The sequence below is a fragment of the Oryctolagus cuniculus genome, chromosome 16 (genome assembly GCF_964237555.1).
Source record: "Oryctolagus cuniculus chromosome 16, mOryCun1.1, whole genome shotgun sequence".
Lineage (NCBI taxonomy): Eukaryota > Metazoa > Chordata > Mammalia > Lagomorpha > Leporidae > Oryctolagus > Oryctolagus cuniculus.
Window position 1 is genome coordinate 33,599,479 of NC_091447.1, and position 14,001 is coordinate 33,613,479.

Below are 14,001 nucleotides of genomic sequence, written 5' to 3' on the forward strand. Positions count from 1 at the left end.
CCCCATGGGAGACCAGGAAAAGCACCTGGCTCCTGGCTCCTGCCATCGGATCAGCGCGGTGCGCCGGCCGCAGCGCGCCGGCCGCGGCGGCCATTGGAGGGTGAACCAACGGCAAAGGAAGACCTTTCTCTCTGTCTCTCTCTCTCACTGTCCACTCTGCCTGTCAAAAAAAAAATAAATAAATAAAAAAATAAAAAAAAATAAAAATATAGTAGAAATTCAAATTTAGACTCTATAAAAAGATTTATTTAAATCTGATATTTACCATACAATGATATAATTTATATTGTTTTCCTTATAATATAGTGCATGGAAATGTATACTGATGAGTCAGTCTACAGTAAAAACGTACATAAATCTAACCCTTGTGAGAGCATGGGCACTTTCACAGAGAACTTAATGCTTTTGGGAATATGCCACGCAGCAATCAACAAAACATTTTTAATTATTGTACATGCTAAGTGATTGTAATAGTCTTTCTTTTCTGTTAAAAGTAGGATCATGCTAAAACCCAAAACACTTGCAACTGAAAGTTTTTTTAAGATTTTTTTTACTTTGGTAGAAGTACATAGATTTCATAACAGCCATCAGACCTCCAGCCTCCTTTGTAATTATACCCCAGCCAGGGCAGAGCTTTGGATAAACAGTCTGGGCTAGGAGCACATCCTGCTGGGAAGTCTCCCTGTGGGCCAGCTGACTCAGGGATTTGGGACACACTCTAACTTTTAATTTCCAGACAACCATTTCCATATTATCCAGTTATCTTAATTAGCTTCTTAAGGGACTGTAGCATAGTTGGAAACTGAACCCAAGGGATTTACCAAAATCAGGTTTAACTCCAGGGGTACAAGAGTGCCAAATATTGCCAGGTATCTCCAGGGATCACTTAAAGAGCCTTTACCAAATACTTCACTGGGATACATAAATGAGTTTCCAATCTCTTTGTCTGAATGTTGAGAATTGTATGCCCTGCCTAGAAGGAGTATACTAAATATGAAGGTACTTCAAAAAGTTTGTGTACGATGGAATTAAAAGATGTTTATTTTGACGCCAAAAATTTGAAACCCATGTACAATTTTTTTCATAATACACATTTCCATGAACTTTTTGAAGACCTTTCATATGCATGGATTTCATTTTTTTTGCAGCACAAACTTAGTTTTTAATCTCATTTTCTACAAACTTTTAGAAATTACTACTTATGCTTACTTTATTGACCGTGTCATAATTTAGATTTTTGGCATAAACTGTAAATACAGCTTTTCTTTTCCTCTGCAGGTAGGATCATGCTTATATTTAAAATATTTTCATTTTGGATTGCCTATGTAATCAGCATTTAGCTCACATGATTGGTATGTGAAATAACATACAAGGGGCAAGAAAACACAGAAGCCTTATTTGAGAGTGTGTACTTCCTTTACTGTTCTAGCCAAGAATCTGTCACTCAAGTTTAGAGCTCTCCTTTCTTTCAATTATTTCCTATAAATTTCTATTTTAAAGTATTGCTGTCATATAACATGTCCTGAGCAGAACTGGTTTTCTACAAAACTGACCATTTTCAGTTCTCTATGGTGTCAGTGTACCTCTATTCTCCCTAAAATGAATGGACTTAAAATTAGTCTTGAATTCGTTCTTTCCTCCACTTTGAATCTTTTGCCCACTTAATCATTAAATTCTGTATTTTATAATAATGGCCAGCGTCACTGTTTCCTACTCCCTTTTTTGTTTTTTTTAATCATCCTTTGCAAAACAACTAAAAAAAAACAAAAAAAAAAAAACAAAAAAGTTTGTTTATTTGAAGGGCAGAGTTACAAAGAGAGAAGGAGAAACAAAGAGAGAGACTGAGTTTCCATTCGCTGGTTCCCCAAATGGACCCATCGGCTGGGGCTGGGCCAGGCTGAAGCCAGGATTCAGGAGCTTCAACCAGGTCTCCTACATGGGTGGCAGGGGTCTAAGCACCTGGGCTATCTTCTGCTGCTTTCCCAGGTGCATTAGCAGGGAGCTGGGAAGGAAGTGGACCAGCCAGGACTCGAACTGGTGCTCACACGAGATGCTGGTGCTACAGGCTGCTGTTTAACCTGCTGTGCTTTTATTTAGAAAATGAGGTATTTAAAGCAGACACACACACACATGAGAGAGAAAAAGAAATATCTCCAATCTGTTAGCTTATTTCCCAAATGCCTGGGAGCCCAGAAATCCATCTGGGTCCCCTATGTGAGTGGCAGGTATTCAAATACTTGCACCATTATCACCTGCCTCCTCCCAGGTATGCAGTAGCAGGGGGTCAGCACTGGGACCCAGCCCTCTGATACGGAATCCTAGGGCCCAAGCGGTGCTGGAACTGCTGCTCCCATGTCCACTCTTCATCGTAATCATCTCTGTGTGGATGGCTCTACTTCTACTTTCACTATAAACAAAGAAGGGCCTCAAGTTTCGAGAGCAAACACTTTAATTACTCAGTAATGTTTGTGCCTTATTTGCTTTTCTCCACTGAAAAACAATCATATGAAAGCATATGGAACACAGAAGCAAACTGGGGAAGTAAATCCTTTCAGTTGTATTTACTTGCCTTATGTAAGCATGACAAATATTTGATAATAGGGAAGATCCACAGAGATTAAAAAACCAGGCAATTCTTAGGAAGGGAAGGGGCCTCATTGAGCCAGTCCACCATTTCCAACATGTATGCTGCCATTGTCTCAGTGATGTGCTTCTCAGCCTCCAAAAATACTTTGATTCCTTTATCTACGCCAAATAAAGGGGAAACTACACACTACACAGTGGATAAAGGAATTCTGGTGGTGTGGTGTGGGGAGAAAGCACGTAATACACACACGTGGAGAGAAGAACAAAGAAAACTGCAAAGTGAACTTCTGCAGAAGAGTAGCTACTTAATTATCTAGCACAGAGTTGAGCAACAGAAGTTTCCCCAACGCTGAAACATTCCACACCTGTGCTGTCCAACACAGCATTAAGCATCTGTAGCTACTGCGCCTCTCAAACATAGCTAATGTGACTCAGTGAGTTTTAAATTTTACTTAATTTTGATGTAAGCTTAAATAGTCACACATGTCGTGAAGAGTCTATAGAGGACTCAGGCGGCGCTGAGGCCTTGGGGAACTTTCCATGATGCAAGTGTGCTCTTTAGTTCTACTGTAACATTGACGTATTCGAGGTCAGGTTTAAAGGGTCAAACGCAACTTAACCCATCCTTTACACTACTATGGAAGCTGATTCACAACTACTATGTAGGAAGTTAAATTACAAGTTACTATAAAATGGAAAAGTGATTAAAATACACAAGCCAGAATGCCAACTTATTAAACACACAATTGTTTTCCACTGGTTGTGTATTAGAACTCTCTGGGCCGGCGCTGCGGCTCACTAGGCTAATCCTCCTCCTTATGGCGCCGGCACCGCTGGTTCTAGTCCCGGTCGGGGCGCCGTAGTCTGTCCCAGTTGCCCCTCTTCCAGGCCAGCTCTCTGCTGTAGCCAGGGAGTGCAGAGGAGGATGGCCCAAGTCCTTGGGCCCTGCACCCCATGGGAGACCAGGAGAAGCACCTGGCTCCTGGCTTCGGATCAGCGCAATGTGCCGGCTACAGCGCGCCAGCCACGGTGGCCATTGGAGGGTGAACCAACGGCAAAAAGGAAGACCTTTCCATCTCTCTCTCTCTCACTGTCCACTCTGCCTGTCAAAAAAAAAAAAAAAAACTCTCTGGACAGTTATAAAAAAAAATTGTCAATGACTGAATCCAACCTCTAGACTGACAGTTAATCTGATTGAGGTCCTAGCACTGTGTCTTTTAGAGTCCTCTGGCCAGGTTTGGTGACATGATTCAAATCTTCAGTGGCATCAGCCTTCAGGGCAGGTCTGCCAAGCATTTCTGAAGTTCACATCAGCTTCCCAGGGCATGTCTCTCCTGGCTAAATTATCAGGCCTGGAGGTCTGGAAGCTTCTCCATGTCAAAATCACAGGTACAGCTTTTAGGCCATCGGGCTTTTCTGGGGATCACTAAACTTTTTTCATAAGATTGCAAACCTTTGGGCATTTCTGGCTGATCTCTGCTTGATTAGACACTTCCAAGGTTGGCCTTTGCACTTCCTGCCTTGTATGACACACCCCTTTTGGCAGGATCAGGCAGCCTGAGCTGGATGGAGTCACCACTAAGAGGCTCTGTGGTCTTGGTTCCACATTTAAACCATCAACTAGTGGCACTCAGTTACGATGGTGAGTAAGTGAATCAACACGTGCAAAGTGATTTTTCCTCTTGCCAACACAGTGAGTGCACAAGGTATATCTTGCATCCTTTCTTCACTGTTTATACATACATACAGTCAAATCTCATTCTGATCAAAGCACTGTTGTCCCTTTTTTATGTGACCCTATACAACACTGCTCTCTTTGCATAATGATTTCCCCATGGAACTTCCAACCACACACCCATTTGTGGATTTACACTTTCTTAATATTTAGTCATGTCTTGATCTAATGATTTCATAAAACGGTCTCTGTGCCTTGACAGTGTACTCCTTTTAAAGCCTTGGATTTAAAACTACAGATTCAAGATAGATCTATAAATCATTCTCTACTTGAAACCTGGAGAACAGTCCGCCGTGCAGTCAGCAAAGGAATAGCTGCTAATGCTGAGAAGGAAGAGCAGGACACACCAATCTCCTCCCTTCTTTGACGTTTCCCCACACTTAGACCGCATATACACCACCAGTCCTGTTTACAAAATGAATTCCCTGGTCTTCCCAGTGTTTCAGCAGTACCTGCCTATGTGGTCTTGTGCTTATGACCTTATTTTGGCAGAGCAAGATAGAGCAGTTATGCACAGTTTATTTGCGGAGTGTTGATGACATGACAACAACATGGGAACAGCCAGGGCTGTAATGGCTACAAGTTAGCTGTGGTCCCTGCTCTCAGCAAGCTGACTTTCAATGCAGGGATGCTAAATAGGTTTCACACCTTGGAAAATGCCAGGGTAAGCAGTGGCTACTGAGGTAGTCTGTGGATAAAGATTCTGAGGTCATGTCCAAATTCAATGAGAAAGTTCAATATGGTCCACCAAGTATTTCACCCTTGGGCAGGTGGGGGTATTGGCAGGATACATTTAACCCCAAAATATGAGGGGACTCCAAAACATTTATGGAATTAAAAGACAAGTTTATTTTGGTGCAAACATTTTAAAATGCATGCATACATTTTTCAGATGCATATTTTCCATGAACTTTGTGATGACTTCTTAATATGCACACATTTCAAACACTTTTGCACCCAAGTAATCTTACCTTTGAATTTCCTTTTTTTCCATGAACATTTCAAAGTTCATTCATATATGAAAGCAGCCTGTAAAGATTCTAAAATTCAGGGATGTCTAGAGAATGTCTGCTCTACAGAGGACCACCCTCCTCATGGTTTGTTCTCCACCCTAATGTTTCTGGGCTTCTTCCCTTAGTAACTTGATTATTTTCAATGACTTAGGAGGAGATCACCAGAGGAAAAATTAAGTTAGGCCAGATGAGGGTAATGGAGAAGAAAATACTTATCTACCCCTGTGTTTCCATCTGAGACAAAAGATAGACAGCTTATTAGTTGTCCTGTGATAACTACATGAGCTAAATATCTATGAGTAATTTTCATTGCATTCACATATACACATGTCTATACCAACATCTATTTTTCCTCCTTCTATCCATTTAGTGGATGGGAAATAAACCTGATTTCCATGTAAAATTTAGTTAAATTAAGCAAGTTTTGCTTTAATGGCAAGAGAGTTATAAAAATTTCCCCTTACAGAATCCAGAAAATTTCCAGGTACCAAAATTTGACTGACCAAACCAAGATAATTTCCATGATCTCTGAGGTGCATGAAAATATTTGCATATTTTTTGTACTCTGTTGAAAGAATGTATTTTCTTTCCAAAAAATATTTACCTCAATTTTACTGAAACTAATGCCTCCATAGAGTGGAAGAAAGGTAAGAGATATAGTAAAGGATCAAGTCAATCCATTCAGTACAAACACTGTGCTCCTAAAACTATTTATCATATGGATTATATAAAATAAGGTATGATTAACCAAGTTTGTGGCAAAATAATTGAGGTTATAAAATACCTTCCCAGCAGATGGGATTTCCCAGGGTTCCATTTTTTTTTTTTTTTTTTTTTGACAGGCAGAGTGGACAGTGAGAGAAAGAGACAGAGAGAAAGGTCTTCCTTTGCTGTTGGTTCACCCTTCAATGGCCACCGCGGCCGGCGCACTGTGGCCGGTGCACCGCGCTGATCCCATGGCAGGAGCCAGGTGCTTCTCCTGGTCTCCCATGGGGTGCAGGGCCCAAGCACTTGGGCCATCCTCCACTGCCTTCCTGGGTCACAGCAGAGAGCTGGCCTGGAAGAGGAGCAACTGGGACAGAATCCGGTGCCCCGACCAGGACTAGAACCCAGTGTGCTGGCGTCACAAGGCAGAGGATTAGCCTAGTGAGCCGCGGCGCCGGCCAAGGGTTCCATATGTTTTAAGGTTGCACACTATGAAAACTGCCCGTACGTGATTCACAGGTATCCTAGTCTCACTTTCACCTGGGCAAGCTGCAGGGCCTATGACTCACTTCCTTACTATGAAGGAACAATGTAGGAGAGGCTGTTGGTGCTTAGAACCTTTCACCTTGCTCTACCCCCCTGTTGACCTCTATTGTGTCACAAGGGTGAAAGTCTTCTCTCTGATGGCGTTATCTGGCCACAGAGCTGTACTGTGTCCCCACACAGGGCAGCCTGGAGGTTCTGGAGCACTAGATGCAGCCCCCAAGCAAGGAGGCAGATGGGATTTATGCCACATCCTGCAGCTTCCCAGCCTCTGTGGGTCAGTTCTGGAGTGTGTTCCGCACGGTTTCCTAAGCCTCAGTGGTCTATCTAGTAAACCACTCGTTAACGCATCATTAACTCCTTCCTCCTTCCTGGGACTTCCAAACAACTGCCCCTAATGCCTGTTGCAGAATCAGCTTTGGGAGGAATAAAACCGAAGATGAGGAGACAACAAATGCATCCACTTCACAGAACTGTTGTCAAGAACTAAATCACATAGAAGAGTGCCAGCCATAGAGCAAGCACTGGATGCTTGTCATGGGGTGGTTTTTGTTAGCTACTTTTGCAGCAAGTGAATCCCATTTCTTAGATCACATAACTCCTGTGTTAATGATAAGAAGCACCTGTATGAAACTGAGAGCGATTAAGAAGTGAACAGAAAAATTCAGCCTAACAGTGAGCCGTTTGCTTTTATCTTTATAGAAAACAGATATGAGAATGAGGCTCCAGGACCACAATTCAGATGTAGTGTATTTTCTACTTGCTTCAAAACAGGTTTTATTCAACATTTTGTCTTGTCCACATGCAGTCTATTAGACTTTTTAAAATTTATTTTTGATTGTGGCTTGCTGCTTATTCATCACAGTAAAGCATCGATATTTGATTTTTTGGTTGTGTGTTGTATAGAGCTTCATTTACCCAGCTAATTGCATGGATCCTGTCTGTCTGTAGACAAATAATAATGTCTCTTCTTTTTAGTAGCATGGTAGTACCTTTTTCATTGGGAGAATATTATGGGATATCCTAACCAGAGGATTTTCCATTAGTTTCCACTGAGAAGTAGACTGCATTTACATACACACACACACACACACACATACACAAAAATCATGCTTTTCTTACAAAGTCACTTTATAACACATTTTGTAAGTTTTTTTTCCCAAAAAAAGTAAATGCAATATTGTGGTGCACCAGATACTCTAGCAAGCGTAATAGTAATTCTAGTAGCAATAACACTGATTTGCACAATGATAGTTAATATAACTCTGCTTCAATATACTATGGTCCTTGGCTCTGGAAAGACAGTATTTAGAAGCACAATCCAGACCATCTCTGTTTTAAAGTTCTTTCTAATATGTAAGCTAGTTCCTCATGAGATTAAACAAGTCTTAATTATAAAATAGATACTAAGAAAGCATGAACATCTCAATATCTGAGATTGTTCAATTTTTGGTATAAGATGGAAGAAGAAATTGATATAAATTAATGTTATTATTTATTATTATATAGTTAAAAGTAATTTTTGAAGTGGATACAAAGAATGGTGAATCACTGAATCAAAATTCTGGCCCTTTGGTATCTGAATGTGGTTAACTCTTAGCACAGGGGTAAGATGTAACTGACCTATAGATAGCAAAAAATACAACCTTGCTGTCATTTTTTATTGTTTAGTGTCATCACCATCATATTATAACAGAACTCTTAAACAAATGAATAACATAAACTTGCCATTCTAGTTTGATAATTTTATGCTTATCAATTCAGATACAGACTTGGTGAGCAAAGGTCAGTCCATTTCCCTATACTACTCATTTAGTCCATTTGTGTTTGGATTACATTATCCTATCTACTGCTTCTATCATCATTCCCCAAGTTCAACTGCAAACTAAAGGGAAAATTATCTCATTCAGAAATGATTGCCAACTTGCATTAATTTGGACTGATTATATAAAAGTAGTGCCTTCTCAGTAAGGTCACAAATCATCACGTTGAACTTTGGTGTGACAAAGAGGAAGGTTATTTGAAATATTATCACTTTATTGCAGCATATGGTTAACTATTCTGTTACTACAAGCATTTCTTATCTTTGTTCAGATATTTCAACTTCCCTCACTGGATGAACTTGTGGGGAACAAAATGTGTATCTGAATTAAATACCAGAAATCTAAATAGCAGATTCCTTAAGTTAAATGACAACCAATGAATTGTGCCTTACAAACAGTAAGCCATCAATAAATTCTAGAAATAAATAACTAAAGTAACTGTAATGTTCTAGAAAGCAGCACAACCTCATTATATGCACTGTTTGTCACTGTGATTCTTTGGATTTCAAGTGTGTAGTATCATTACTGCAAAGCAAGATGGAAGAGATGACAATTACAATGCAACAGAGAAGAAAGGGGAAAATCCCCTCTTATTTGTTGGTATTTCTGATATGCCATCTTTTCTTTACTTGCAATAATCTAGAGACAGTGGAAAATACTTAGGACCCCTTTTCTTAAAAGTCTTTGAATGATAAATCCATAAATTGACTTGCTCTTTCCACCTGGTTCTCATAATAATGTTAATTCAATCAGATGACAAATATTCCACTGAGCATTTCTTATGTGCCAGGCACGAACCATGTCACATGGATGGAAAATTCCAAATCTTTAGGACACCGTTCAATTTCCCAAGAAGTTATGAGACAATCTCAGGGCAGTCAAAAGCAGATAAATGAGGAAGCTGAAGCGCCTTGCAAAACACACAAAGAGAATGACTTCCTGAAAACACCCTTTCTACTTTCTATTAGTGTTCAAGTGCTTACTGTGTCTGTTGACTAAATTAATATTTCACTGGAGATGCCTCAGGAATCTGAATATAGGCCAACCATATAATCCATCCATCCCTGTCCTGCGAATTTACCCAAACCAAAAAAAATTAGCATCTGAAAGAGTTATCTGAACCCCCATGTTCACTGCAGCACAATTCACAATAGCTAAGATATAGAATCAAGCCCAGTGTCCACCAACTGTTGACTGGATAAAGAAATTACGGTATGTATACACACACACAAAATGGAGTACTAGTCAGCTATAAAAAAGAAAAGAAAAGAAATCCTGTCTGTAGCAACAAGGTGGATGCAACTGGAAGACATTATGCTTAATGAAATAAGCCAGTCCCCAAAAGACAGATATCCTATATTTCCCCTGATCCGAGGTAACTAATACAGTACCTGACATGTAATGCTGAGGAGTGAAATGGACATTTTGAGATCTGACATTGGTTGACAGCCCTTGTCTCTTCCATTGAGGAACAGTGATGTTGTTCTTTTTTCCCCTCATACTATTTGCTGAACTCTTTTACTTAGTGTAGGGTTAACTATATGATCATTAAGTAAACTGAAAATGGATATTTGTAAAAATTAAGAGTGGGAATGTGAGAGGGAGGAGGAAGAAGGGTTGGAGCTTGGGTGGGAGGGAGGGTAGGAGAGGGCAAGTATCACTATGTTCCTAATCTGTATATATGAAATACATGAAATTGTATAACTTAAATAAAATTTAAAAAATTAACATCTCAAGAAACTCAAATTTCCATTCTTACAAAGTACTGCAGGACACTACATTACGTTCATGGGAAATGAAACGTATGAGTTCTTGATGCCAAATTTTGGGAAAGAACAACATAAACAGATTGTGACTTCAAAAGTGCAGCTCTACGGCTGTGTAGCTGTTGGAGGTCGTGGAGCACTTTCACTTGTGAGCAAGAATAATGAGAAGTGGTGGCCACTGCGGTACCCCGGAGGCAGCCACGAGACGGTGGGACAGCAAGCAGCGTGATCAAGGACAGAGGACAGCAGAGTTGTGCTCTAGAGACCAAGAAATGTCCTGGATTTCTATGGGCACTGGACACTATAGGGAGAGGTGTTCTGATATGAGAAATCAAATTAGAACCACAATGAACTAGCACCTCCTCCCTGTAAAACGGCTATTATCAAAAAGAGAGTAGCAAATGCTGGCGAGGATGTGCAGAAGAAACCCTTACGTCCTGTTGATAGGAATGTAAATTGTACAGCAGCTGTGGAAAATGGCACAGAGATGTCTTAGACAATTAGAAATGGCACTGCCATATGACCCAGCAATCCCACTACTGGGTGTGTGTCCAGAAGACATGCACTCATTGTACAATGAGAATCCCCTCTACAAAGGGATTCTTGTTCCACCATGTTCACGGCAGCACTGTTCACATTAGACAGAACATGCAATCAACCAAGGTGAATGGATAAAGAAAATGTGCGGCGCCGGCACACCGGGTTCTAGTCCCGGTTGGGGCACCGGATTCTGTCCCGGTTGCCCCTCTTCCAGGCCAGCTCTCTGCTGTGGCCAGGGAAGTGCAGTGGAGGATGGCCCAAATCCTTGGGCCCTGCACCCCATGGGAGACCAGGAGAAGTACCTGGCTCCTGCCATCGGATCAGCGCGGTGCGCGGGCCGCAGTGCGCCGGCCGTGGCGGCCATTGTAGGCAACGGCAAAGGAAGACCTTTCTCTCTGTCTCTCTCTCTCACTGTCCACTCTGCCTGTCAAAAAAAAAAAAAAAAGAAAAGAAAATGTGGCATATGTACACAATGAAATCTAATTCAGCTCTAAAAAATACTCAAATCCTGCCATTTGCAGCAAAATGGATAGATATCATTCGAGTAAAATAAGCCAGACACAGAAAAACAAATCCTGCATATTCTCCCTTACCTGTGAAAGTTAAAATTAAAAACAAACAAACAAAAAAACCCACCTCAATCTGAACACAGAATGTGATTACTAGAGGCTGGGAGTGATGGGAAAGATAAAAGGAATTTGGATTAAAAAAATTAGATCTACCAGATGGTGTCTTTTTAAAAATAATGTCTATCAGATAATATTTTTCCTCAGGAAATTTTTTTAGCTTCCCTCCTAATTTTAAAGAATAAACAGTGAATAAAGTTTGGGACCCTGGAACTAGTGAGATATTCAAGCTGGGTATGGCTCACTAATTATGACAAAGATGCTAATATGAAATGATAACAGGGGACACGGGATGAGAGGTACATGTATTACTACCTCACAATTTAAATTTTGTAAATTTAAAACTATTCTGAAATAAAATGATAAAAAATAACAAAAATAGAATCAGCAAGGAATTATTTTAATCAACATGAAGGACTTGTCCATATCTTTGTCAGTACTATCATCTAAAATACAGGTGAATTTTAAAAGCAAAACTATCTTCTGGAAAACATAAAACAAATACACTGGTTCCAGGTACTGTGTCTTTCACAATTGTGCTACTTCCTCAAATGTTAATGAGCAATAAGTTAGGACTTGGGCAGGGTTCATACACATAAAAGCAGTTTCCAGTAACTTAAAGAAATGGTAAGATATAGATTTTTCCTGGCTACATATATTGGGGAAATATGACTAAAATTGTGTTCTTGGCCTAAATAAACTTTATACATCTCTAAGGTAACTTAAGAATGATGTAGATTATTCTTTTAACTTTAGTTTTTAATTGCAAGATGCCCAGATTAGCACGTAATAGCCAATCAACTTGCCAAGAGAATGACTGAACAAATTCTTTAAATTTTCCAGTTATCAATTATGACTTACAAGAATATGAGGAACACCATCCTTATGTTGGGATAGGCTTCGGAGCCTAATTTGGCATATATGTTAATGTCTAAAGCCTAAAATATGAATTGTATCACCCAAAAGCTCCAACAAATGCGCTATCATTCAGACATTGCCTGTGTAGTTTTGCCACCACCTGTGCCCACTGTGCATGCTAGTCTCCTAAACCAGACAATGAGATAGCAGAAACATACAATTTATTGAGAATTAATCCATTGCTCAACAAACATACATTAGCTGAGGCATAACTTGACTCTTAATTTTCCTTTTGTCCAGCATCTGAAACAACAATTGCACATAACATTTTTCAAGGGGCCTTACAGTGGTTTTATAAAAGCAAGAAGCCTAGTGTTTTGGCAACACAGTACCCTGTAGTATTTTTATTGCCAGGATCCCATCACCAGCATTGACAATGATTATACAGTTAACGAATTCCTCGTATTTAAAAAGTCTTTCCAGATTAAAAAAAGTCAGATTAAATTAATTTCAGATTAAAGAATTTTTTTTGGTTGTTTAAAAGAACTTGCCCCTATTTTGTTCTCTTTTTTTATATCTACCAGATGCTGTCTTTTTAAAAATGAATGTTTATCAGATAATATTTTTCCTCAGGGAATTTTTTTAGCTCCCTCCTAATGTTTAAAGGATAAACAGTGAATAAAGTTTGGGACCCTGCAGCTAGTGAGATAGTTTTCTTACAATTATTGATTATTTTAAATATGTAAAGATGAGAGATCATGACATAAGCTTTATACAGTTTATGTGCAGTCCGTCAAGACATGTTTGTTTACAGTGAGGAAGACAAACACGCAGTATGATGGGGTCCAGTTACTGCCACATGCAGGGTTACTGCATATTTAGCATATGAGCTTCTAAAGGCACCAAAGCTACAGATCGAAGAGTGACCACACACCCTGTCTTTCCAGCCTTGTTAATCCATGTTGTTTCCTCTCTTGCCTCCTTAGTATCCCCTGTTACCCTGTCAAGTCATATGGGCTTTGCATTACCATAGTCAAATGCCCGAGAGGAGTTACTTAGGAAGCAGAGCTTTATTTTGGTTCAAGGACTTGGAGATTCACTGTCCAAGGCTGGGTGACTCCACCAATTTAGGTATCTGGTGAGGCCAGAGTATAGTAATGGGAGGATCACATGGAGAGCTGGGAAGCAGAGAGAGAAAGAAAGAGAGAGAGAGAGAGAGAGAGAGAGGAAGGGAGAGAGAGAGAGAGAGAGAGAGGAGGAGGAGGAGGAGGAGTAATGGAGAGAGGGAGAGTGGGAGGGAAGGAGGGAGGGAGAGGGCAAAATCAGCAAGAACCTCCTCGGCTTTGACAGCCAATCCTCTGTTGAGAGCCACCTTCCAAGGACATACCTCCAATGACCTAAAGATCTACTAGGCCCATCTCTCAGATGCCATAATTAGAGCAAGTCCCCAACCTTAATCCATTTACTGTCAACATTTTATCCTATACCATTAACATAAGACTTGGGGGACCAAGTCCCAATATATGAGCCTTTTGGGGACACCTGAATTATTATTGAAACCACAGAAGAGTATTTTGGTTTGGAGGATACATTTCTGGTCACTTTAGAGATAAGTCATATTAAAATTGTGTGAAGATAATAGTGTAATCAACAGAAAACTGAAACACCTCAAATTAAGATAAACTTTTCAGACAACTCAGAAAAATTTTTTTCAATATTTTTAGTTTTGGGTACTTTAAAGACATATTCCAAAACTTTAGTACCAAATACAGAATAACAGTATCATTTGCTTGATTAAGAGGTCTT

General features: G+C 40.0%; 1 protein-coding gene across 1 annotated transcript in view; it reads right to left on the reverse strand.

Annotated features, from left to right (window-relative positions):
* Nucleotides 1–14,001, reverse strand: part of SCIN (scinderin) — a 67,733-nt gene that overhangs the window by 27,517 nt on the left and 26,215 nt on the right. The window lies entirely within an intron of this gene.